Consider the following 27,154-nt stretch of genomic DNA (forward strand, 5'->3'; position numbering starts at 1 on the left):
CAACGTAGATGGTACCAAAAACAACTGCAAGCTTGCTAGCATCACACACGCGCAAGTATCTCTTGGCAAGAAACATTCACAACAGTAGACATAATATACCACACTAGAGCCACAACCACTGCAGGTCACTATACTGCATACATTCTAAAAAGATGTGGTTGGTTTGAATGCAATGGCACTTCCATCACTCTAAAACATAGATTACCAGCAAATCTAACAAATGCCTACTTAATATTACTTAAACCTAAATTTAGTCACTGACCTGTGAAACTATCATAAGTTAGTGCACTTTAGAGACCAACAGGTATCTAACTGCTTCAGAAAATACCATTCAGAACTGTACAACTATAAACTGTTAGAATGCACCAACTGGCATCTAACTACATCCATAGTGCTGCAATGCTGTTTTTGAAATGGAAAACAGATGTAAATTTAGTACATTTTTGCTAATGCTATATAGATTTTTTTCCCAATGACCCAATGATTATGCAAACAGAATCAATAACTGTGCAAAACACACACTCATGTTGTTTCACCCATAGTACTTAGAATGTACTGGTTATGAGAGTCTACAAGGTTTAGTCACTAACCTGTAGACCTATCAACAGTTAGAATACACCACCTGATATCTAACTGCAGCCATACTACTCCAATAGTACTCTTGAATAGAAAAATAGCTAGAATTCACCAACAGGAATGTAAGTGCTTCAAAATATGCCCTTCAAAGCTGTCAAACTATCAACAGTTAGAATACGCCAACTGGTATCTAACTGCACCCATAATACTGCAATGTTACTTTCCAATAGTGAAATAGTTAGAATCCACCAACAGCAATCAAACTGCTTCAAAAATACCCTTCAAAACCGTAAAACTATCAACAGTTAGACTACAGCAACTGGTATCTAACTGCACCCATAATACTGCAATATTAGTGTCCAAATGTAAAATGGTTAGAATTCACCAACAGAAATCAAACTGCTCCAAAACATACCCTTAAAAAATATCAACAGTTAGAATACGCCAACTGGTATCTAACTGCAGCCATACCACTGCAATGCTACTTTTAAGTAGCAACATAGTTCGAATACACCAACAAGTATCAAACTGCTGCAAAAAATGCCCTTCATAACTATGAAAGTATCAACGGTTAAAATACACCAACTAGTATCTAACTACATCTGCAGTACTCCAATACACCAACAAATATCTAAATACTGCAAAAATACCTTTAAAAAAAAGACCAACAGCATTTTCGAAAAGCAAAACAATTACACCATTACAATTCTTCCTACTGCAACACTGCATGTAACAACAAATACACTTATGTGTGCACCTTAAACATTCCTTTAAGTACTGCACACTTCAAACAAACATAATGTGACACGTAATGTCAAATGAATGTACTAGGTTTTTTTTTAATCCTACATGGATTTTTTTCCCAGTGACCCAATGATTATGCAAAGCAAAAATAGCAACTGTGAAAAATGCACAGTAATGCAGTTTGAAACATAGTACTTCAAATGTACTAATTATGAGGGTCTAAAAAGTACATGAATATGTGAGATTGTATGCAATGCAACATTGCAATCTGTCTCACCTAACATATTATGCTATTTTTTTTCAAAGAGAAAGAAGGAAATATTTCTCCTGCATTAACATGTACAACAAAGACAACCTCTACACCCAATGGTACATCAATCATAAGTACCATTTGCACTTTTATGATATTGTGTCACCATGTTACAAAAACTATACACTGCCCACACACTATGTATAATTACTATACACATATTATTATAATGCTTGTTTCCAATGGCCGAATTCCATTTCTCTACAGATATTATTACAATGATTGTGGCCAGTGGCCAGATACTTGGGTGCATGGCCTGTGGCCTACGGCCTATGGCCAAGAACCCAAGAATCTGGCCACTGGCCACAACCACCACACCACAACGTGCCCTTTACTTCACAATTCCAATGCCATCTACAGACATCAAAATAGAAAGCCAACAATATTTTTCACCAATGCCAGTATCCCTGTATCATTTAAATTCAACTCCCCTACTCTAACGAGCCATCTTGGAGTCACCAAATAACACCAAATGTGTTTCTCCAATTGCCACTGAAGACTTAATATTACAATGGTTATTGCCAGATTCTTGGTTGCATTGCCGTATTATACTGTGGTGGTTGTGCCAATGCCTAGATTTTCAACTTCATGGCCTATTTTTCACCTATGCAAACATCCCCATATCATCTACATTCCACTCCCCTACCCTAATAAAGCCGGCCTGCAGTCATCAAATAAGATGCCCACCCAAGACCCTGTCCACGGACTACCGCATTGTTTGCGGACTGCTGCGTCCTGTACGCTCTTCTTCCACCTAAACAAATACCCCCATATCATCTTTTTTACTCCCCACCCTTCCCAGCCCCTTTTCAACACCAAATGACCCAAAATATGTTTCCCAGCCCTGTTCCCCACCACGCTGTCCGCAGACGGCCAGGGATATCTGCAGATAGAACATGGTGGGTGTTTCAGAAAAATATGACTCACCTCATGCTTTTCACCAACCAATCAATGGGCGCGTTGGGTGTCCGTGGACATCACGGAGCCCGCAGCCCCCTGAGCCAATCATAGACCTGTCGGCAAAGCAAACAGGGAAGTGAGTCTGTGGGCTGAACCAGAGATCACTATTTTGTTTTTACCTAAGGTTTTAAAGAAAACCACTGGACGGATTTACAACAAATTTACAAAATCACACTTCGGGACCAAGCACCGGCTCCTGCTGCAAATCTGGTGAAAATCCGTCCAACGGTTTGGGCTGTAGGCATGTACAAAACCTTTTTTCCATTGCGTCTATGGAAACAAAAATTGGGAACCCCCTATAGCTCTGTCCCCCCTTAATGAAATCTCACCAAACTTGCAAAAAATAATTCAGACCCTACCATGTACTTGTTTTACAAAGTTTGGTAAGGATTCCTCCAGGGAGAGAGAAGTTATAAGCCATTCAAATAGTGCTCTTCCTATGAGTTGAGCAACTTAACCATAACTACCGGGCCGCTAGCACAGGCCCTGTAATATATATATATATATATATATATATATATATATATATCAGTAAAAAAAACTTTATTAAAGGGACGTTATGGTTAAGTTGCGCTACTAAAAACCTATGAAATTCAGTGAAAAAACTTTGTTAAAGGGACGTTATGGTTCAAAGTAATACCGAAAAACCCCTGAAATTCGGCAGTTATGGTAAAATAAGCAACCATAACTCGCGCCGCCACCGTGTACTGTTAACACTAACACCCAGGACATCAAAGATGACATCACAAATGTCATTGATGACATCACTGATGACATCACATGGCTGGCTCTCCCTTTTTTCCTTTCCTGACATATCTAGGCGACATGGTTTTCTTCAGTAACAGTCAGGAACTAAAAATTGTAAATTACTATATTCATAGACTTAGCCTTCAAGTATGTTCTTAGAATAATTCCCTTATAGTCCAGTCATATCATATGAAACATATACATAGGAGAAGTCACAACCTTGAAAGACAGCAATCCTTTTTGTGCATTAAAATTATCAGTAGATTTATCAGCACTTTCTGATACTTTTGATGTTTTTTTATTACTGTACTTTCCCTGTATATGCTCATACTTTTATATGTTGTACTCACACTATTTTCTTTAGGGTCCAGACACATCATGTGATATATATAGGTAGGGTAAGTAACAGCTTTGAAACAGAGCAATCATTTCTCTCCATAAAGGTAATCAGTTAGGTTATGAACACTTTCTGCTACTATTGCTGTTTCTTTTTCCTACTTCAATTCCCTTGTATATATTCATATTTGTATGTGGTGTTGTCTCTTTGTGATTTGTGTATAATAATGCAATTATGTAGTAAGTGGGTTTTATTACCTACTTATCACAAGTTTCACTGTACGCAAAACTCTAATATGAAAACAGTTATCATTTCAATATTCAACATGGCAAGTTTATGAATATTGCACCTCCATCATGTATGCTGCACACAATGCCTATGTTTCTACATGAGTACCTTAGTATACTGGATTGAAGTTAATAATACAATGCTATTTATATCAATGCATAGCTTAATGCACTGATTAGCACTTGATATTTATTCCAATAATGTTTGACACTTTTTTTATTAACATTACACTAAGAATCCCTTGTACAGACTTTTCATGAAAGGTAAATGCACATGTTATGTCATCAGTGATGTCATCAATGACATTTGTGATATCATCTTTGATGTCCTGGGTGTTAGTGTTAGCAGTGCACGGTGGCGGCGCGAGTTATGGTTGCTTATCTTACCATAACTGCCGAATTTCAGGGGGTTTTCGGTTTTACTTTGAACCATAACGTCCCTTTAACAAAGTTTTTTCACTGAATTTCATAGGTTTTTAGTAGCGCAACTTAACCATAATGTCCCTTTAACAAAGTTTTTTTACTGAATTTCATAGCTTTTTAGTAGCGCAACTTAACCATAACGTCCCTTTAACAAAGTTTTTTCACTGAATTTCATAGGTTTTTAGTAGCACAACTTAACCATAATATCCCTGACTTCATATACATGTAACATTGGACATACTAACCCCCTCGTAGTGATTTTCATGTCTGCGGACTACCGCCATTTCCGCGGACACATCGAAAATCTGAGCGTGGTGAATGTAAATTTAAATATTGTGACCCATTTCCCTTTTGAAGTTGACTCTGAAAAAAGCCGTTTTATTTTTTTTCAAGAGGCTTGACAGACACCTGTTATTTTGTATTTTTTTTCTTGTTTTTTTTTCTTACTTTACTCCTAAAATCTTTACATAACCTTCTCCAAAGCAACCCTTGCATTCCAAAATAGAAAGGCATTTCCCGTAAAAGATAAAGAAATGCCATCTTCTTTAAAATTAACAGCATTACTGGCATCAATATTCTCATTGTTACAGAAGAACATACCAGCTCTAAGCATGAAGGCACACATGCCTCGGTTGATGACACACCTAGCAATGTTTTGCTGAGTACAAAAAACTGAACTATTGTCCCATATTGCCCTAGGTAGTAATCCAGAAAAAATTACTTTTGCATTTGGAAGGATCTTCATTACGGCTTGAACCAAGCGTTCCAAATCAGCCAACAAAGTACGGGCACTGACGTTGCCCAAATGGAAAGCACCATAGTGCAAAACTACCACATGCGGACTGTTCATCGTGGCCATATCCTCGCAAACTTGTACAATTCCCTGTACATTGCAATCAGGCACAGTGCTCCACACCACCTCCACTCCTTTCACATCAAAGTTCTTTGCAACATGCCTGCATTCAGCGTACTGCTGTAAACCATGCACAAACATATCTCCGAGCACCAACACCCTGACTTTCTCCACTTCTGCCATCTTCACCACACACAGTCTCTTTCAACACAAATCCACAACCTCGACATCTGATTGGCTGATCCGTACAGTCTTCTTTCCATGTTGGATTTCCTGGAAAAACCTGGATGTAGCACGCCCTGTCCACGAACAGCCGCGGTGTCCGCGGACGGCATCCACTTTACTCTCTGTGCCATTCCCTCATTGCATACAGCTAAGCAATCACACAATACGAATAACGTCCTCAGAACACCCCCATTTTGTGAATTTCCGAACATTTCAGGACACTTATCATTTCATTATTCAACATATTAACATTACAAATATTATACTTTCATCTTGTACTCTGCACACAATGCTATGTTTCTCCATTAGTAGCTCAGTATACTAGATAGAATCACATAATACAATACTATTTATATCAATGCATCGTTCAAAGCACTAATAACGGTATGATATTTATTGCAATATCCTTGAAACTTTTTTCGCAACATTATAATAAAAATCCCTAGTACACAAATTCCATGAAAAGTACATACACATGTGATGTCATCAGTGATTTCATCAATGACATTTGCGATGTCATCTTTGATGTCCTGGGTGTTAGTCTTAGCAGTGCACGGTGGTGGCGCGAGTTATTTTTCATAGCTTACCATAACTTGCGATTTTCAGGGGTCTTTCGGCTGTACTTAGAACCATAACATCCCTTAAACAAACCTTTTTTAATATCACGCAAACAATATACAAACATGGCGTGCAAAAACCAACTTCTCACAGATGGCTTTACACAGAATGTTGCAAAGTAAGAATTTATGCTCGTTCACAGTGAAGGTCAGCTGCTTCCATTTTTTTCTCGGGCCCCGGAGAGGCTCACGAAGCGGACTATAAGGTTTTATTGTGTTTTGACCTTGACGACAGAGATTGTGATGAAAGACTTCTCTTGAAGGAGTGTTGCTAAAACGTAAGAGAAGATAAGGATGCAATTTCTGAAACAAAACCACTTTTATATATTATATCACTATGCGAAAGATCGTTGGCACACGCAGAGTCGTATTTTGGGACTGCACCACTCGTAGACAATGGAAATTGCAATTGTACTGTAAGTAACCCTTTAGATTATTTTATACCAAATATAATTACAATAGCATAGCAGTAAAGACCGCTCAAGTTGAACTTGTTCGTTGAAAGTGGCATAACGTTTTCTACCGCGCACTATCACCGCCAAATTGATCCCCTGTTGTTTAGAGGGCTCTGAAAAAGGCAGACGACACAGGGTGGGTTAATAGAAATATTTTAACCGGTCTATAGGCGGTCAAGCGCTCTACTCGCTGTGCCACTTCACTGTAGCCTGTCAAATGGCACAGCGAGTACAACGCTCGCTTTGACATCTGTGCGCAGCTTGCTAACGCAAGTTCGAATCCCGGCAAGGCCAAACTCAGCCTTTCATCCTTCCGTGGTCCATAAATGAGCACCACACACCGTGGTTAATAATAAGCACTGCTTAGGTACCTCACGGTTCTTAGCGCTATATGAATGGGAAAATATTATTATTTTATTATTAACGTACTCTGTTGCACTATCTTCGATAGCAAATAGTTTCACGCCTTAATAAATAAAATGATAATTTTTAATGAAGATCGGCTGGTGAGACTAATTTATGTTTTTTAAAAGAGGTATGTGGCCCCATTTTGCCTATGTCACGATTTACAGACTCCAGCGGATGGGGTCTTCAACTGCCAGGTGCAGGTCCAAATGTGCAACTTCATGACCCTCACCATTTTATGGGACAATCGCCAAGGACCAATATGCCTTTACGCAGTACTAGCGGCTACAAACAACATACCAACCAATAGGGTGGTCTAATGGCTCGTTTTTGGAGCAAACTTCCGATTATCAGAGCGACCATTTACTGCTTTTATCATAAACAAACAGCCTATCTACCGCAAAGGAACAACGCGTGGCTCCAAATAAACTTTTGCTGATCGACAGCAGAGACAATAGCAGATCACTGAATATTCACTAAACATTTCATGTGAAATAAATGTACTTTACCAAATGTACAATCCTGCTGTTTACTTTTAAACCACAGTTTCATATTCCGAATTCTGGCGCACTGAGTTGTAAGCTAATCTAACACCCTCTGTACCGCAAAGGAACATCGCGTGCCTCAACATGAACTTTTGCGGATCGACAACAAAGACAAATGCAAATTGCTGAATATTCTCTAAACATTTGATGTCAAATAAATGTACTTTACAAAATTTACAATCTTGCTGTTTGCTTTTAAATCACTGTTTCATATTCCGAATTGTGGCGCGCTGTGTTGTGACATAATATGTGTTGTCTTCTGGGTTCTGTGTAAAGTCACTTAGGACTGGAGAGGACTGGGCGCGTTTGATGACGCACCCTGTAACGTCACGGAGAGATGCAGGGAATATGAATGCTTTGATAATATCAGGCTTAGGGGCGGGAGATATGATTTAGTGTCGCAAAAGCAAGTCAGCCAGGTCAATAGCGCCAGTCATAGGATTATCACATAATGTCGACGCACACCAGCCGAATTTATCGTTTCTTTAGTGGACAAAAAGTCAGTTGACGCCCATAGGAAATTGTACTATTAGCGGACAAAAGGAGTGGTCTTAAAACACTTTCACCCTGACAACGAACAATACAAACAACGTTCTCAGAACACCCCCATTTTGTGTAATTGCAACCATTTCGGGACATCGCAAGTGTTCTTAGAACACATTCAACTAGACAGATTACAATACAGACAGCGTCCTGAGAACACCCCCAATTTGTGTATTTACGAACAATTAAGTACACTGCGAGTGTTCATAGCTCATTTTTACCTTCTTTGCGAACAAAAATGACACATACTCCGTCCTCTAACAACCCCACCATTTAGTTTATTTACAAAATGTCAGAACAGCTGTGTTCTCCGTGGACAAATCGAACGCAACAAAAACGTCTAGCACATAAAAAAGCAAAACATTGAACCTATCTCATACTCCCTCACCCTCCCCGAACACTCTTACACACCAACACAGGGCACTAAATACAATTTTTTATCCACGTTTCACCGCGCTGTACGCGGTCGACGGCGAATACAAGATGGCGGGCACCACAGAAAATCTGACGCGCTCCACGCCCCTCGCCGTCCAATCAGCGAATATGTCACATGTCCGCGGACATGACACAAAGCCATGGGCCAATCGGGGTGCTGTCCGCAGAGCGAACAGCGAAGTCCATCCGCGAAGCGAACACAGATATCACAAATTTTTTTGCTTTATATTTTGGTCATTTTTTAAACAAAACTACTGGACGGATTTACACCAGATTTGCAAAAGCACGCTTTCGGGACCAGGCCGCCGCTCCTGCCGCAAATTTGGTGTAAATCCGTCCAGCGGTTCGGGCTGTAGCCTAGCCATGCGCAAAGTTTTTTCCCATTCAGTCTATGGGGAAAAAAAGTTTTGGGACCCCCCCTATAACTTTTCCACCCCTGGACGAATCCTCACCAGACTTTGCAGAACAATTCAGAGTGGGCCATATACTTTTTTTGCAAAGTTTGGTGAGGATTCGTCCAGGGGGAGCGAAGTTATAAGCCGCCCAAAAAGTGCTCTTCCTATGGAAACACCAACTGAACCACAACTACATGGCCACTACTGTGGCCATGTAATAAATATATATATATATTATAGGGCAGTGATAGCCGCCCTATAGTTAAGGTGAGTCAGAGACACATAGGAACCCCTCAAAATTCTATAGTTAATGTTTGATTTTAGTAACGGATTTGACTGACATTTCGAAAGTGATTAAGAGTCTGCGGGCCCCCTTAGACTGCAAAGTTTCGTAAAGATGTGTTAAAAAATATAAAGGTTATTAAGCGTCAAAAACAAAATTATTTTCCAAAAGTGCAGTCTACTTCCCATTCATTTTCCCACTGACAAAAAGGGTCAATGTTTCCCAAAGTGCACAGCCTAAACCGCTGGAAGGATTTGGACCAGGTCCAAAACAACTTGCCACGAAGTATTGACTTGCGGTCCATGCATGGTTTGGGGTTCTTCCATGCCGTAGTTATTTTTCAATTTGATGGAGAATGGGGTGCCCCTTCCCCAAAAACTATAGTTATATCTCCCATGGTGCATGCAGGATCATGGTTTTCAGAAATGAAATGACCGCCATCTCGTTTTTCTCTTGATGCAGGAGATAATTGCGGCTGTAGCAGAGGTTATGGGAAAATGAAATGCACTAAAAAGCTATTTGCAGGTAAAGAAAATGCAAATTCCGTCATGGTAGAGATGGGGGGATGGCTAGAAAGCACTGAGTGAAATTTAGATGTTGGAGGGGGTCCAGGGACCAAGTTTCTAGCACGAAGCTTTCTGTAACCTCGTCTACAGCCGCAAGTAGCCGACATCTGAAAGCAAACTGTGTCACAGGAGCAGTGTGTACTCTGGGGTGGAAGGGAGAGGGCAGGGGAGATGAGGAGACCAACTGCACAGATAAGGGGGGCACATGGTGAGGTGTAGGTGGGAGGAAAGCATTCTTTTCGGCTGTTTTGCTGATATTCGTGCCTTTATCCGAGGCTACAAAGGAGTACATATAGCCGAGGGTATCTGTAGTACGGTAGTCACGGCTATATAGTTTGGGAAGTCAGTGTTTTATAATTTTTTAAAGCACTTTCTTCAGGTATAGTGACATTTGGGGTGAGAAATCACTATTAGAGAGTCTTTTTTACTTTGTATATGTGTTTTCAAAGTTTTGAGTATGTAAGACTTTGGAGAAAGGTAGAAGAAAGTAGTTTAACAAAATTAATATAAAAGGAGTAATTGTAGTCTAGTTTTAGATGTGCCGTACAATGTATTTTACACTTATGGTATTATGTTGTGTGGGCGTGCAATGTTTGCCTATCCAGTTTACTGTTATGTATTTTTTTCATGATTCTTATTCTACAGTTACTTTACATAAGAACATGAGTAGTGCTGTTCTGTATTCATCATTTAAGTTGGATTGTACTATAAAACTTGAAGTCAGTCCCCCCTTTAACTGACTTTTTGTAGTTGCGGCTATGGTAAAGGTCAATGAACTGTAGCCGCGGGTATAATAAAAATGTTTTTTGGTTAATATCTATTATATTTGTCTATTTGTGTATGATGAGTAGTCCTTAAAAGGACTGGTTTGGGGTATACTGAGTGTAGAACATTAGCACATTAGGAGTACTGTCTTGATGTCTTCGAGGAACGCAGCATTTCCTTCATTGGTTAGGTGTACTCCATCATGTCTATAGAAATTAACCATGTAGAACAACAACTGCATGTTGTTGTTCGCAATCCATAATTGGTTGTGGTCTGTCATGAAAATGCTGAAACTTCTTTATCAACATTTCTCTGGTATTTCTCAATGTTACGATTAAATCTGGTAGTCCATCTCCATTTTTGACTCTGAGTAAAATTGCAAAAGATAAAGATGGTGTGATGAAATAGTTCCATTAGTTTTCCCATGTCTCGTTTCATCATTAAAGTAAGGGTCACCCCTTGTGCATTTCCCAAATCATTGCCTCCACAATTAATAAGTATGACATCTGGGTGCCCTGTACTTCTCAGACATAACAGTTTTGGAAAAACCTGAAAGCAATGCATTCCCCGCAAAGCAAAGCAAACCAAACCATTTAATTGTAAAATCTTCCAACCCTAGATCCATGTTAATATTTAGTTTCTCACAAAAAGCTAGCAACCAAAACAACCAACTGTCTCCAATCAGCCACACAGTTTTCAAACCAGCCATGAAATCTGCAGTATTTCTCTGTTTGCAGGAAAATGATTCCTAGTTTGAATTTCTAGTAGTTTGTATGAGCAGGGCTTGTATGATGTGTGTGTTTGTACTTGCTAATTGTTCAATGGTGCTTCATCTACCCCATTGTAACTGCAGCTATATTAGAGCAAATGACACGTTGTGTGTTTGTGGACGTGTGGTAGCCGTGACTACCCAGAATTTTGGATGAGGGGCATCTTATATGCATTGAGTGTTTTGTTGAATTATAAGAAACTAGTGCAGTGGGAGAGGACTATGAGGAGTGGAGGGGGGCAGGGAGGAATGTTGGGGACAGTTTTTGGAGTTTGGTGCATTGGAAATGCAATTTTGAATTTGAATTTTTTGCGAATAGCCGCGGCTACCAGCAGACATCTAGGAGGAGCTCTTGTATAGCTGCATCTACAAAAAACATGTGCATCCTTGCATCAATACTATCCTGTGTTTCATTAATTACAGATGGAGCGGTGGGTATATTTAAAGCTGCGTCTATAAATATAAATTTTCTGTGAAATAATCATATGTTCATATGCATGATACAGTACATACTTTTATTTTTGTGTGTTCTTTTATGTACTTAGTTGTTCACTTATTTGATTTGATGGTTTGAAAACCAATTTTGTTTGATTTGGGGCTTGCAGGAAAATGTGCGTGTAGCCACAGGTACAAATCAAGATCTGTATCTGCGTCTTATAGCCGTAACTACGAAAGATGCTAGGTAGGTTTGTGTCCATTTCATTGTTTATTATTGGTTGTTGTTACTTTTGCATTTGTGTAGGTCTTAGTGCTAGGTTGTGTTGAAAATGTGTCAGCCATCACAGTAGTTTTATTGGTATATAGTCCTCTTTTTTTGGAGTATGTTTAAAAGCCACCATTTTCTGCAGTTTTGTTCTTTTGATTCCTGAACTCTGACTTTGCACATGGCAGGAGTGTGGCTGATGTGAAAGTAAGTGTTAATCTTTATTGACAGATTTTAAGGTTTATTTACAGTGTTGTGTGTGTTAGTTGTAGTGACCATTGCTATCAGATAGTGTTCATTATTATTTTCTTCATTTGCTGTGTTTGAGTGGCAAGCATTTTTTAATGTATTTTTAAGTTTGAATAATGTGGACATGTATCTTTTGCTGGAAAAAAAGGCTGAAAGTTTCTTTAATTGTACCTCTTGTACTTCTAATGTATTTTGAGCTATTACTTGTAGATGTTTCATGTTTTTGTGAGGTAATTCAATTGGTGGTGTTGTGCAAGTTCATTTTTGTAATGTGCTTATTTTGTATTTTCTTGTAGCCGCATTGTTACAATCATCCCAGTGGATTTGCACTAGAGGTTGTACAGTTAACTCCTGTGAAAGGTCAACCGATATTCAAAATAAAGTGGTACTCCTGGAGATGGAAGCAGCAGATGCATAGAAATCTTTGTTCGTGATCTTTCTAGCCTTTCTAATGATTTTACATCATTTACACATGAATTGCATCAGGAACAATTTGGAGTTGGTAAAAGAGGAGTCTGTGCATTTGATACCACTGTTGACATTGTTGCATTAGTGGATTGAGGTGCTGCTGCATGCGGTGCTGATCTCTGTCTATGCAAGGAATGGCAAGAAATGGCACCCATGAATTTATCTTTTATGATTGATTAATCATTATTGATATCCCTAGACTTTGTGATGGAATATTACAATGTCCACAGTATAGAGTTTTATTGTAGAAGGTGAAGCATACCTCCTCTGCCAACTGTCTGCTGTTTTTTTCATTCATGTGGATTGTTGGTCCAACTGATGATGTTGTCACTACTTGTGCTCTCATGTTCAGACATGCTGGAATATCTCAGTAGGGAACAAAATATAAAATAATAAAAATGACAACATGAAAAAGACAATGCTGCAAAAAATGAACAAGTGCAAAAAGAATTGATAAACTATATTTGTTTGATGACATGTTCTCCAAGTTTATTTATCGTACCCTATTTTCTCTTGTTCTCCAAGTTTACTTATCCTACCCTATTTTCTCTTGTTCTCAAAGTTCTTAACCTTCTCATAATATGTTCTTCATGCTACCAGTATAATGTTCTTTGTTTACCTATACCCAGTTTATATATCCCTGTTTCTTTTTGTAGTGGTGTTTTCTTATCATTTTTTATATTGTATGTTTTTTCCAATGACCCAATTATTAGTATGTGCAAAGAGAACAACAGTGTACTATGCACTAATGTTGTATCTGTTATATAAGTGGTGCACTGCATTTAAAATATGGGGGACATAAAAATGTGTGTATTAAATTGTGTTTATTACAGTGTGTGTGTCATAGAACTGATTCTGTTTTCTTTTTTTCATATAGAAGGATATCATATTTTTTTAAACGTAGATGTATAGACGCGGCTACGATCCAGCCCAATGAGCCATTGGCATTTGGAGATGCAGGTAAACGCAGCAAACACTGGAAGGTGTCTTAGGTGCGATTTCGATGATGCATACCTGCGGCTATAACTGTAATGTGTGAAGAGTGCATTCTTCACGTACTCCCTTTTTACTGTGTCTTTTATTATTAATATTTTGCATTAAATTCATGGCAACAAAGACACTCAATCACATAGTTGCGGTTATAAGATTTGGGGCAGAATTTGATATTTTGATAACCGCGTTTAAGGATATATATATTTCTTTTATTACATTTGGAATTTTTTTAAATATGTATTGAGTGTAGTGTTTGCAAACAGTTAGTGTAACATGTAAAATACTTTTTTATCAATAGTGATGCATATAGGTGTACATACTTGAAAGGGGTAAATAAATATTCAAACACAGTTTGTTGAAAACAAACGTATTTGGGAGGGTTTGTGGTTGTGGGCTTTCTTTCAGTTTCAGTTAGAATACATGATATATATTGTTCTGTAGCCACATTTTCTGCATTTTTACTCTCTGCGATTAGTTTTAAATGTCCAATGTCTTTTTTATTGGTGGGATGTCTTTTTGTATATTCATCAATATTTCTTTTAATTCTATAAAGGAATCCATAATCAGATGTGTGGGTCCTTGCTGTGGTCCTTCTAGAGACTTGAACCCCTTCTTTATCTGTTTGATAATATTTGAAATATTTGTGAACAATTGAAGATATAATACACTTTCAAAATATGTGTGTTGGTTGTATGCACATTTGATAGTTTGATAATAGGTAGATAAATAACATGTGTTTGGTGACTGATATTTGTTAATTTAAATGTAATGGTTTGTCACATGTTCCATGAATATATAGACTGTACTTACAAAATCCTGATTGTGGTGTATTTTCTTCTGGAGCATTGTTTTGAGCGTCTTCTTTTCTAATCTCTTCTTCTGTAGGGTAATTCTCCTTCATTTATTCCATGTCTTGTCCCATAGTTTTAGTGGTACAGAGAAATATTTCTTGTTAGTGCAGAGTTAGACTTTGGAATGGAGGAAGATTAATGAGGAGAGAAGGTGGAAGGTTTGTGTTTGCTTTGTGATTGGTTGTTCATTGTTTGTGTGGTGGCTGGCTGCCAATAGGATTTCAAGTACCTGACATGCTGTTGAGTGTATAGAACCTTTGAGAGAGTTTTGTCTTTGAGTGACTGTTTATATATGCCAATAAAATTGTAGATGGGTGAGGTGCACACTTAGGAAACCATGCTCTTTCTGGGGTAAATGTATTGTTGTATTTGATATTTGAAACATGGAGCCAATTCCATAAAGAGAGGAATCTCTTTGTTCAGAAGAAGGTGGAATTTTGTTTGAGAATGATGTTAATAGTGATGTTGAGGGCATAGGTGATGAGTTCTCAAAGCATTGGCTTACAAGGTGTTTTTGTTTTTATAATATTATATTAGATGGAGTGTTTGAAATGAGAGGTATACATTCTGTGAGAAATATTTTTGACAGGAAGCACAGGATTTTTTCTCTTTGGAAAAAGAAAATGAATTAATCATCTAAAGAAAGAGCACAGACACTTTTTTCAAAATGTTTTGAATCGTCACAGAGGTGAAGAGTATTTCTCGGATTTACATTTTTGGTGATATGTTGGTAGAATACTCCAAAGGCTCTTGTAAGAGCTACTGTCATACTGTCAGGCTACGCCACTGGAAGCTGTGGCACAAGTGGAGATTCTAAGAACAAGTTGTGACTTCCTATAGGACTTGGTCTAGTCCTCACCTAATATGGCCGCAGTTTCTTTATCAACGCACCATTCCCCAGGAACGGTGCGTTGTATCTGTCACTTCCTATGGTTCTATGCTGCTGTGTTCCAACACAGTTCCCTCTGAAGTTCTTGTTCCTGTACTACGTGTTCGAGTTTTTCTTTCCTCCTTGTGTTTGGTGCTGGTACTCGCTCTTCTGCTTTCCCCTGAACTCCCTGTAAGGTACTTTACTTCTGTGTTAGTATTTTGTGTTCTTTAGTGTTTCCTTCGCCCTTGTAGCTTTCTGCTTTTCTGCCTTTCATCTCTCCTACTGTTTTCGGGTCCGCGTCTCACAGTTCCCTTTATTCCACAGCGCTCGCGCGGGAGCTGTCTGTCTCACCCCTCTTTACGACTTTTTCCATACATTCATTTCTTTTTCCCTGGAATCTAGGGCAGACTCTTCGGAGTTCCCCGCGACTTGGTGGCTATAATGGTCAAGGTGGCCTCTGAGGGCGTTCGACCCTACTTGCACGATAAAAAGGAAAAGAAGCCTAAGGAAAGGAAGACCACAGAATCTCGACAAATCCAAAGGAAGAAACGGACAGAGACGAGAGACAGCTCTTCAGAAGAACAAGGTGATGAGGAGGTTTGGGAGGGTACCCAACTGCATGATAGCTACCCAGAGAACGTTTTAAGTATATTGGAAAAGGAAAATATGTCTGTTGGCCTTTTCTTAAAAGAGTTGAGGCTACAGTAGCAGCCAATGAAACGTCATGCCCTGTCAGGTGTATTGCAGCAGCGGGTACCAACCACTGGACGGGCTACACCTGCGGGTACGAGTGGACAAATGACACGTTGTGTATTTTTTCGGGTGCAGCCTCGGCTATAACTGTCACCTCTTAGCCGTGGGCATGAACGCTCAAATCAAATGTTGCAGTCTTTGATAGCTGTGGGTACCAACCACAGGATAGTCGTGGGCAAAGCCAGGCAAATGACATGTTGTGTATTTTTGGCGTGTGCAGCCTCGGCTATAACTGTTGCGTTTTAGCCAAGGGTCTGAACGCACCAATCGCATGTTCCAGTCTTTCATAGCCATGAATATCAACCTCAGGATAGCCGTGGGTACGGCCAGGAAAATGACATGTCATATATTTTTTGACCGGGTGCAGCCACAACTATAACTGTTGCGTCATAGCCACGGGTATGACCGCACCAATCTCATGTTGCGGTCTTTGATAGCTGTGAATACAAGCAGACAAATGGCACGTTGTGTATTTTTGGCGTGTGCAACCACGACTATTGCTATTGCGCCACAATACCCATGACTACAGCAAATTGTATGTTGGTGCAGTGATAATATTATTTTATGAATGTTTTAGCTCAGATTTGTACATGTGTTTCTATTTGGAGGTTGTCACCTGAAGGCTTATGTGAATTGATTTAGAAATGTTTGTGGTATGTGTTTTTGAGCGCATTTCCGTGTAGCCGCGACTATAGGTGGGTTTTCGTTGTGTAACCGAGGTTATAGCTGCATGTATGTTATTGGGAAAAATTAGGAAGAAAATAGTTTTTTATGTAGTGTGTAAATATTGTATAAAGTATTCTTTGAAGGATTGTGTTGGGGTTTATTGATTGATATAGCTTGTAATAGAATGTGTTTGTCATTTTGCTTGTTTGCTTTCTACAGTCCTCTTTTTGTGCTATTGAATTGTGAAAACTATGAAAGTGACATTTGTGTGAACTTTTGGCAGTATGATTGAGTGTTTGGCTCTGGTGAAGATCTATTAATTATTTGGAGCAGTAGAAGGTGAGCAATAGTGTATTTTATATACTGTATGTACAGTTTGAATTTATTGTATTTGTAAGATAACTGAAGTATGTTTAGGTGTCTCATTTAGTCAAGTTGATAAGTATTGTTTGCAAGTAGGGTTTTCTATATTTCACTTCAGTTCTTTTAGGAGACTGATGGAGCAGTATGACATGGTATGCTATGCTTATGGTTGCCAGAAAATATCTTTGCAAATAAAGGTTGTTTCGCAGTGACATTGGAAGATGTGATATGAATGAGGGTGCATAGGAAATCCTAGTGTGAACCAAGCAGTATAGCTCTACCCTTGACAACTATTGTGGCTGTGTGTGTGCTTTGTAGTTGGATATTAAGCTGTTTTTTTGTGACCATACATTGGTGATTTTCTACTGTGCTAGAATTGTGGAACTGTGAAATTACGAAGTGACGAAGGTGAAGTTATAGTGGCAAAGTGGGTAGGGTTTCATAGTATATAGGTCTTTTTCTATACTGCAGGGTTTTCACTGTCATGTAATTGTTGGTAGTAATTTAGAAGTAATAATGAACAATCGTATTTGGCATTTTTCCAATTTGCTTGCAAACGGTGTGCTTTGGAAGTACAGGAATCTATTTGGGTTCCATGCTATGTAATGCAATATGTTATGCAATGCACTGACCTAAAGAGATGTAAATTAAATGGGGGTGTATAGTGGGTTGGGGGGAACAGTAGTATGGATGAGGTTTGCTAGCATGGTTTTCTGGGTCTGCTTAGGTGACATGGCCATTGATGTTTAGAACAGTGGGGATGGGCAGTGAAGGGAGGACATACATTTTGACATGTTTTGTTGATTAGTAGTACTAGTGATTAGGTTGTAGGTGAAATGTAGGATATTGGGTATGGCTAGTGACCCAATGATAGTTGAATAGTTAGAAACAGGTGAGGCATTTGACTTTACATATTATTGGATTAGGATGACTAAGAAGGACTGATTAAATGGGTGTTAGGAGGATGAAGGTTGTGACTGAGCACACTTATGTGAGTAGCAGTAGAGTGAATGTTGTCTATCTTGAGTCGACCTACAGTCCTTAAGCAGAGGGTTAGGTATGAAAACTGGAGCTGGGTGGAGTAACTCAGTGCTAGTGCATTATTTTGCAGTTTTTTCTCTTGGTATCTTTGTCATGAATGGTTTAAGTATATATTGTCTGTATTATGTGTATGCTTTATTAAGAATTGGTATGTTATGTAAGAAATAGGTAATGTGGTGTATAAGATTAGCTCACTTTTCATTTAGATTTATCACTGAAAAAGGTATGGTTTCAAGCACAGATATATTAGAAGTTGTCAAAGTTAATGGCCAGTTGCACCTCTGTTTAATTTCAGAGCATGTGGCAGTAATGCCCACCTCCTAAGTGGTGGAGGTTACTTTGGTGGTTTTATGTTTTATATTTGGTATTGCAGGTAGAGCAAATGGCTGATTTTCCAGCATATGTTGTGTCAGGTTATCTACATCCTGTTTTTTTCTAAATCTTGTTTTCTCTGTTATGGCATGCATTGGGGTTTGACATATCATACCCTTTTTTCTGGCTGTTGTGTGGATGTCACATTGTTATGGTATGTAAGAAATGGATTATGTGTCGTATAAGATGTCAAATTAATGGGGTTGCATAGTGGGTTGGGGGAAACAGTATTATTGATGAGATTTGTTAAGCAAGTTTTCTGGGGCTGGTTAGGGCAAAACGCCATTGAAACTTTAGTACAGTGGGGATGGACAGTAAAGGGAGGATATACATGCTGATATTTCTTTGTTGATTAGCAGTAACAATGATTAGTTTGTAGGGGAAAGGCAGGATAATGCATTAGGCTATTGTATTATTATGCTGAGATGAGGTGGAATCGGGTGAGCTAGTTAATTGTGTATGCGTTTTGTTGAGAATGGCTTAGGAGGAGTAATTAAATAGGTGCTGGGAGAGGCAAGAGTGTGGTATTGTATTGTTTTTTATTGTATATTTATTTGTATAGCGCGCCAAGCCCGGGGGCATCTGGGCGCATTACTTAAAGGGTTACAAATATACATAATTTCACATTGCTACATATATTCACAGGGAACACAATGATACAGGATAAGCAATAAGTTATTTACAAATTGAGCATCTAAACAAAGATTCATAAGCACAAATGCAGGGATGCAGGGCGATTGGTCAGGCGCTATGAGCCAGGTTATGACTTTCCTTCTAAAAGGTTGGAAGGAGGGTTCAGTTCTGAGTGAGATGGGTAGAGTATTCCATAGATTTGCAGCAAGCACAGGGAAGCTGCAACCTCCATCCTTTTGAAGCTTGAACCTCAGTACCTTGAGGGAGTGAGCCTGGGCGTCTCTAAGCAGGCAATCAGAGGTGTTGCGAGTGAATAGACTGGATAGGTAATTCGATGCTAAATTTGCAAGGCACTTGGGCGTAAGTGTCAGTGATTTGAGGGTGTTTCTTTGATTAACAGGTAACCAGTGTAGGCTGATTCTGGTGTCCGAGATTTGATAGGTACTAGAGATATTCAACGCTGCCCTGATGGCATTATTTTGGATTATTTGAAGTTTGTTTGTATTCCGTTGGCTAGTCCCTAGATAGAAAACAATGCAGTAGTCAAGTTTTGACAAGACCAGCATTCTCGCTAGTGTGGTGCTATTGTTGGTGGTTAGAAAGGTTTCGGCAAGCGGTAATGAGTTTGCATGTGTAGGCAGCTGAAAAGATTATTGTGTTAGTTTGTCTGCATAGAGTTTAGGTAGATGCCTAATGTTTTTGCGTCCTTGGAGACCCTAATGGTGTTACCGTCAATGATGAAGGAGTTAAAGTTGGGATATAACTTCTTAAGTTTGTGTTGTGAGCAAACAAGGAATAGCTCTGTTTTGTCATCGTTAAGACAGAGCCTGTGATGTGCCATCCAAGCCTGGATAATGAGGTATATGTCGTTGAGTGCTTTCGACTCAGTCTCCCGTGCTGGGGATGAGTATTTGGGTGTCATCTGTATAATTAGTGTAGGTGACACCCAAATGATTGAGTATGTTGAAGAGGGGCTTCGTGAAGACATTGTAGAGTGTGGGAGATACACAGGATCCTTGCGGGACTCCATACAGGACTGGTGCCATTTCTGATGAGGTTGAAGGGGAGAAGACCCTGATGGATCTGTTCTCAGGGAAGGATCTAATCCAAGTAGTAGCTTTGTCTGAGAAGTGAGCTGCGGTAGTGAGGTGGTTGCATAGTACTTGGTGATTAACTAAGTCAAGTGCGGCTGACAAGTCGAGCAAGAGGAGTAGAGCCATTTTGCCATTATCTTTCAAGTCTTCAATTTGTGTCTTCAAGTCAATCAGGGCCGTCTCTGTCCCAGTGTGTAAGAGGGTGGAGCAACCTCTGACGGGCCCATGGGATCAGAGCTCACCCTCAAGCACCTTAAGACGAGATAGCAGAGGATGGGGTGCAGGATTCTCTTACTCCAACACCAATCAATAAGGACAAGCCAATGGTTTGGCAAAGGGAAGTCTGGATAATGACAAGTACAAAAAATGGGGAAACAATGGAAATCAACAGTGATGCGATCGCCCGTCTCGCTTCAACTCCCAAAATCTTCATTCAAACAGCAATTCTTATAGGCAAAATTCATCATCATTGACGTGTAAAACTCAAAGTTTGTCATGCAATTCTATTGGTCGGGAAAGGTAACTTAAGTATAGGTGCTATATCTGTATATGGTAACAGAGTGTGAGGATTGGATAATTCTTATCGGGTGGGCTTCTACACCCATCCCTCTACATCACTCATGAAAGACGTCACTACAAGTATGATGTCTCATTGGTTCTACTAGCTACAGGACCCTAGATTATTTGATCCATTGTGATTGGGTGGGTTATACCCCTAGACATAAATGTCCACTTTAATTAGCAGCATGCAGAATGGACACCCAGATGCGGAGTGCCCCAAGATTCACCCTGCCTCCCTTCCATCAATCAGTACCTTAGGGCTATGTGTCAATTAGTTGGCTGAGGTTGGCCTCGAAACTGTAGCTTCTTATCAGGAGAAGTTATGGCATCCTCAGGTTCTGGGTGACATCAGACGTTGGTACCTCTTTGCGCTTGGCTGGTCACGTGTTAGTTCACTGTGAATCTGATTCATTTTCCCTCTATTTGTGTATTTGATTCTTATTTTAGCCTTGCCACCTGCCTGGGCCTCCTTATCTCGACCTTCAGTGGCTGGCTGCTATGCTCTTAAGTTTTGTTTCTTCGAAGTTGCCGCTCTCCTCCCTTGCTGGCGTTGACATTGAATTCCTAGGTATGAGCTGCTTCTTACTGAGTTTCGATTCTGCTCTTTCGTCTGCCTTTGCGCTAGTATCTGAATCCTGACCTGTTTGTCCTCCACCACCCAGGGATTAATTCTGCTTTTATAAAATGAAGTCGCACTTGTATAATTTGCTTCTTGAGGTAGATGTATAGTTGCCGCTTGCCGCTCTATCCTTCTACTAAGCATTGCAAGCAGTACCGTTTCCTAGCTTCTTGCGTTCCAAGTCTACTTACAGGCATTTAGCCAGTTGCATTTTTTCATCCTTCTTTCATGGTTACGGTCTTTGCAACATAGTTTCTTCTTTTAAGTCCATTACCACGTTATTCCTTATTTTTCGTCTGTACGTGTCATTCTTTACTTGTCGTTTCGTTCATTAGTACTGTGGGATGTTCTAACCCACTAGTCTATGCCCTGCAACATCACTGTGTGCTGTGCTCATCAAAAACAATAGAATGGCCGTCAAAAAGATCTATACGCTAGAAAAATCTTTGAAAAGTGCGCAGGAAAACCTGAAAAATAGGCTACCAATCCATTTTGCCTATGTCAGTGGTAACACAGGACACCACTGCAAAAACCTATCATTGGGCTACCCACAGAGTAAAATGAAACTACTTGAGAAAGCAGTGCTGCATTGCAAGGGAAACCCAGAACTGCTTTAAAAATCTGTTTTTCCTTGGCTGTTAAATTTGCAAAATAATGATTCTGAAACAGCAGAAAAGATCCAACATCCTTGTTGGGTGTTAAACATCACTTTATTTAAAGAATCCACCTAAGCACAATGTCAGCAGGAGCATATTTCATCAGAAGCAAATCCACATTCAAAGGTGCTTGCATGGGAAAATTATGTCAGAAATGGGCACAGTACCGCTGCTCGCCTGTGTCAGAAGCTGGCATTTACTTATACTGTCATTTAAAACCAGTACTTTAAAATCAAAGTATGGAAAAGAAGAGACTTCCCATCAAAAGCAATATAGGTGTTACAATTCAATCTTTATGTTTTAAAAAGGCTGCAATTAAGAGATTTGTGGCTATATTTGTTAAAAATGTTAATTGTATTTTAGAAAAAGACCATTTTAAACAGTGTTTTAAAAGTGAGTTAGAGCCAACCACACTGTGCTTCAAAGACATTCCACAGCTTCTCCCAAACAAAGGAATCTTCCCCCCTGCTCTCTGCTGAGGATCTGGCAGGGAGTTGGTAAAGGAGGTGGGAGGAGGACTTTTGCCTGTTGCTCTGACAGGAGACAAAAGACTCCCTTGACTGAAAGGAAATGCAAATTTGGGCATCAACAGAAACCAGCTGCTGGCAGGAAGAGGCTCAGGTTGCTCTTGGCTCAGCCAAACCTTGGAGGCAGGGTTAGACTGAAATGTGTATCTGGAACAGTAGAAAATATATTTTTGAGAAGAAGACTCATAGAAAACTGCGCCAAACTGATAAAAATCTGGAATTTATAGGTTGTTAAAATGAAAATATTGCTCACAAGTAGAAACCACTCTAGAATGTGTGCGATGTTCAGAGACCGGACCACTAAAATGTTGACTTTATAGCAATTGTGATAATGCTAGGAATATGAAAATTTACAGGAGTATGCCCAGATGTTTTGCGCATGTATATGGAAAAATGTGAACAGATCTGACACTGGGTAACCAACCAAAAGTGTGAAAAACTGTCATTTGTGAATCGAAACTCTTAGGAAGATGGGACTTGGACAGATACGTGCCTTATTTAATCTGTAATGTAAATATGTATTAGCAAGTTGGTGATATTGTAAATATGGTTTATATGAAAAATATATTTTCTGTGTAGAAACAAAGGGGAGGTTTTTCCCTGGACCATAAACACAGCATCATCATGACACATCATGACACACTGGTTTCCTTCTCAAATCAGGAGAGGCATACTTTAACCAATCAGTTTCCTAGAAGGTGGGCTTAGTATAATCAGCCTATCCACCCCCTTGGGAAATACATAAATAGGGACTGTTGAGGACCTAGAGACACAGACATTCACCCATCAACTGATTTATTGGCGAAGCGCTCTGCAGGAGAACCCAGATCCAGACTCCAGAACTCTGAAAGCAGAAGGCCCAATCCAAAGCTGAACTCTTCTCAGCTGGCCTTTAAAATCTTGCAACCTGATTTTAACCCCAAACTTCCAAGGGGCACAAAAAATTCAACAGCCGGGCTGTGCTGTTTTTCTGCTTCTTGGCAAGAACTCTTGCTAGAACCCAGAGATCCAAACCAGTAGAGCAGAGCTGTAACCCAGAACCGAACCATCAGATCTGGAACCAGAGGCCATGCAGAGACCAGAGTGCCTTGCTGAGTGCAGAACCAAGCGCCTGAATCCTGTCCGGTGGCTAGCAGATTCCAGTCTAAAACCCTTTGACCAGATCCTGACGGGCCTATTCCAAAACCATAGTTGTGAGTATTTAGCATAGAATTGTCCATAGCCAATCTCTTATCCTTAAGTAATCTAATCCAAAACCCATTCTATCATATCCAGAACTGCATTGTAGAATCTCTTTTGTCTGTCCTGAATCATTTTCTCATCCATATAGTCCTGTGATAATTGTAGTGATAAATAATCTTTGCGCTAATATATATTTGCTGAAGAAAGGCAAGTGTGGCAGCGGGCAAAGATCAGACAGAGGCGCCTCTGGACTGGTGGCTGTACCGTTGGTATCTTGCATCTTCATAGCCCCTTAGTGTAAAGCCAATCCTTGTTTGTAATATTCAAAAGCGCATCTTTCATTGGAAATCTTGACTCTTTTTGAGAAACATCGACCTTTACTAAAATCTTCATAACTTCTGACCGTATATGCTAGGAACGAAATTTAAGTGTCAAATTGAGGCTAACATCCTCAGCTTTCCAACTCCCTATAGTTTCGCCGCAATTGTGCTTAACGCACGCAGAAAAGTTTGCCGCGGTTCTGCATTTGGCTTAATTTTATCCGATGTAAAATAGCTATTCTTTGCATTCAACCTCTGAATTCAGTTTCATATCTGTTAGTCATTCAACCATCATTGCTAGTGTTTACCTGAAGCTATCCAAAGTTGCTCCCACTAGATTTGAATCCCAATTAGTGATTTAAAGTCATTTTTCAGTGTTTTCCCTGTCATTTGAAATCACATTTAAAAGCATTTGACCTGTTTTAAAATCATTCTGGTTTTTCTCTAAGCTTGCTGGGGGGGACTTGGATTGACACTGCATTTGTAGAGTGTCTATTCCTGAAACCTGTTTCTCCCCTTCCATCTCTATATTGCATATTAGGGGGGATTGAGTAGTATCAGGGGGAAAGAGTGATTACATTGCATTTGATTGAATTCACATCAAGTTTTATTTCTGTGCCGTATTAATTTCCTATCATTGCATTTCATTGAACCCACACAAAGTTCTATTCTATGCTACATTATTCTTCTCACCCATACTCCTATTGATTAAAGAGATTGTGATTATTGTCATATCACCCATAGCTGATCATTGTATAAATATTAATAGTGTGATATTTAGATATTGTTCATATTCATAAAAGTGTGATATACATATTGTTCAATTCATCAAATAAATCTTTTAACTTTGCAAAACAACCTACTTCTTGGTTCAGTGAGACCGGGGAGATTCAAAGAGAGGGGCGTGATATAATGGTACATCATTCAGAAATAAAAGAACTTTAGACATAAAAATATATAATTAAGGATTCCAGCTGGGCATCTCTCGCTAGGCATTCACTTAGGTGGAGTGCTGGATTGAAACCATTTACAGTACGCCAGTCAAGGCCCTTGTGTCGTCACCATTCACCTTCCATTAAGGCCCTTTGAGTGTCTTCGGGGACAGTTTGTAAATAGTCTTCATTTCGTGTCAACTGCTGGTATGGTTGTCTCAACGGGTACCGTTCTGCCCACGGTTGTCTGGTTATAGGCACGTCAACAGGAATTGCTCTTCTGATGGGCACTGGGCAGAGCCCTAGCGCTCCTCTCTGTTGGTTTATTTGCTCCTCATACGTCACATATCTTGGTGAGCATGTTCCTGGTATCTCAAAATGGGTGGCTGGAGTGCAGGCCATGTCTGGGACCTCCTCTACACCATGCCCAGGTCTGAAGCCAGATTGTCTGAGGCCAAGGAGGTTATTTAATTCTAGGTGGTCCTGAATTTGCAGATAGGCTGCTCTATCTAGGATTTTCAATAAAAAGGGAACGGTAGTGATAGGCCCAAGGTTTTTGGGAATGCTCGGGTCTAATGAAGGTTTCTTGAGTAAGGGAAGAACCCAGGTGTCTTTGAGATTATTGGGAACAATACCAGTGTTAATTGAGGTGTTTATTAGAAAAGTGATTAATGGTGCTAGTTCTTTCATTGTCTCCCCTAATGATGGGGGCTGGCCAGGTGTCTCCCTGACAATTAGATGGTTTGAGTTTAATGATTATGTTTTCTACATCTTTGATGGAGAGCGGTGTGAAATTGAACAGCTTGTGGGTGTGCTGTAGCAGTGTTTAGGAGTGTGTCGTGTAATAGACTGGCTTTTTTGGCTTTGATTTTATTTTGGAGCATAGTGATTTTACCTAGGAGTGCTTTTTGAATATTGCTGCACCATGTGCAGTCTTTGACACAAGTGTCAGGAGGACGACTGGTAATTCCAGTTCTTTAGTACTCGATTTGGCTTGGATGAACCGGTTGTTGTACGTGTCATTTTTGGCTTGGAAGATTGCCTCTTTGTGGTTGAGGGATGCCAGCACAAGTTTGTCCTTGTTGTGTGTAATGGGAAGGCTCTTCCCGAGGGCCTCTGCATTTCTTTTTTTTGTGTGTAATATTCTAAGTTGTGGCGTAAACCAAGAAATGAGGTGGGCACGTGGTTTAGATTTCTGTAGTTTAATTGGAGCAATGGTGTTGATAGCCTTTAAAATAGTTTGATTGTAAGTACCAACCAGCGCTGTGGGATCAGTAAGCAACTCAGTGGCATTGATAAGGATGGGTAGTATCAGCTGCAGCAGTTTTTCACTAGTTATGTTTCTATTGTTTTTAGTACTGATGGGCGGCGAGACGTTCTGCTTGATGATCTGGTTGTCATGCTTAATGGTGAACGTGATCAGATGGTGGTCTGACCAAGCACATAGAGTGTTGGATAGGATGTTGATGTTTCAGTTCATGTCTGCAAGCCAATCACGGGTCCTGCCTTTGATGTGGGTGGGTTCCTGAATGTGGTGGAGGAAGCCTAGTTCAGTTCTAGTGTTGGCAATGTCTAGTGCTTTGGTATCCTAAGCATCTTGGAAGCCGAGATTGAAGTTGCCCAGGAGAATCATTTTTGAGCTGATCTTTGTTTGGGATGAGAGCAGGGTTGTAATATCATCTTAAAATGTCGTTACAGGCCCAGGCGTCCTATAGATAAGATGCATAGTGAGTGTTTGGGTGGCTGATACAGGAGCTTGAATGATAGCAGTTCTGCTGAAGGGAAAGGCAGATTTGATATTGGTCTGAGGCCTAGGGAAGTTTTAGAGATGAAGGCAACACCCCCGCCTTTTGACTGGTTAGAATCTCTATTGCATCGAGTGATGGAGTAGTCATTAGGAATGGCGAGTGAAAGTGATGTTCCAGCTGCACCATGTAACCAGGTCTCTGTGATCGCTAAGAAGTTGAGGTTTTGTGTTATGATAAAGTCTGCGATCTCTAGGGCATGTTCTGGGAGTGACCTGGCATTAATTAGAGCACCCTTAATGGTGCAGTAGTTTT

General features: G+C 39.8%; 1 protein-coding gene across 8 annotated transcripts in view; it reads left to right on the top strand.

The window, feature by feature from the left end:
* Positions 1-27,154, top strand: part of LOC138472502 (uncharacterized) — a 215,835-nt gene that overhangs the window by 129,567 nt on the left and 59,114 nt on the right. For all 8 annotated transcript variants that reach the window (XR_011268620.1, XR_011268621.1, XR_011268619.1 and 5 more), the window contains 2 exons: positions 13,538-13,620; positions 15,778-15,961. The gene's annotated coding sequence lies outside the window, so the exon portion shown is untranslated. The remainder of the gene's footprint in view (positions 1-13,537; positions 13,621-15,777; positions 15,962-27,154) is intronic.

Source organism: Ambystoma mexicanum, chromosome 8 (assembly GCF_040938575.1).
Source record: "Ambystoma mexicanum isolate Mex_15411 chromosome 8, UKY_AmexF1_1, whole genome shotgun sequence".
NCBI lineage: Eukaryota > Metazoa > Chordata > Amphibia > Caudata > Ambystomatidae > Ambystoma > Ambystoma mexicanum.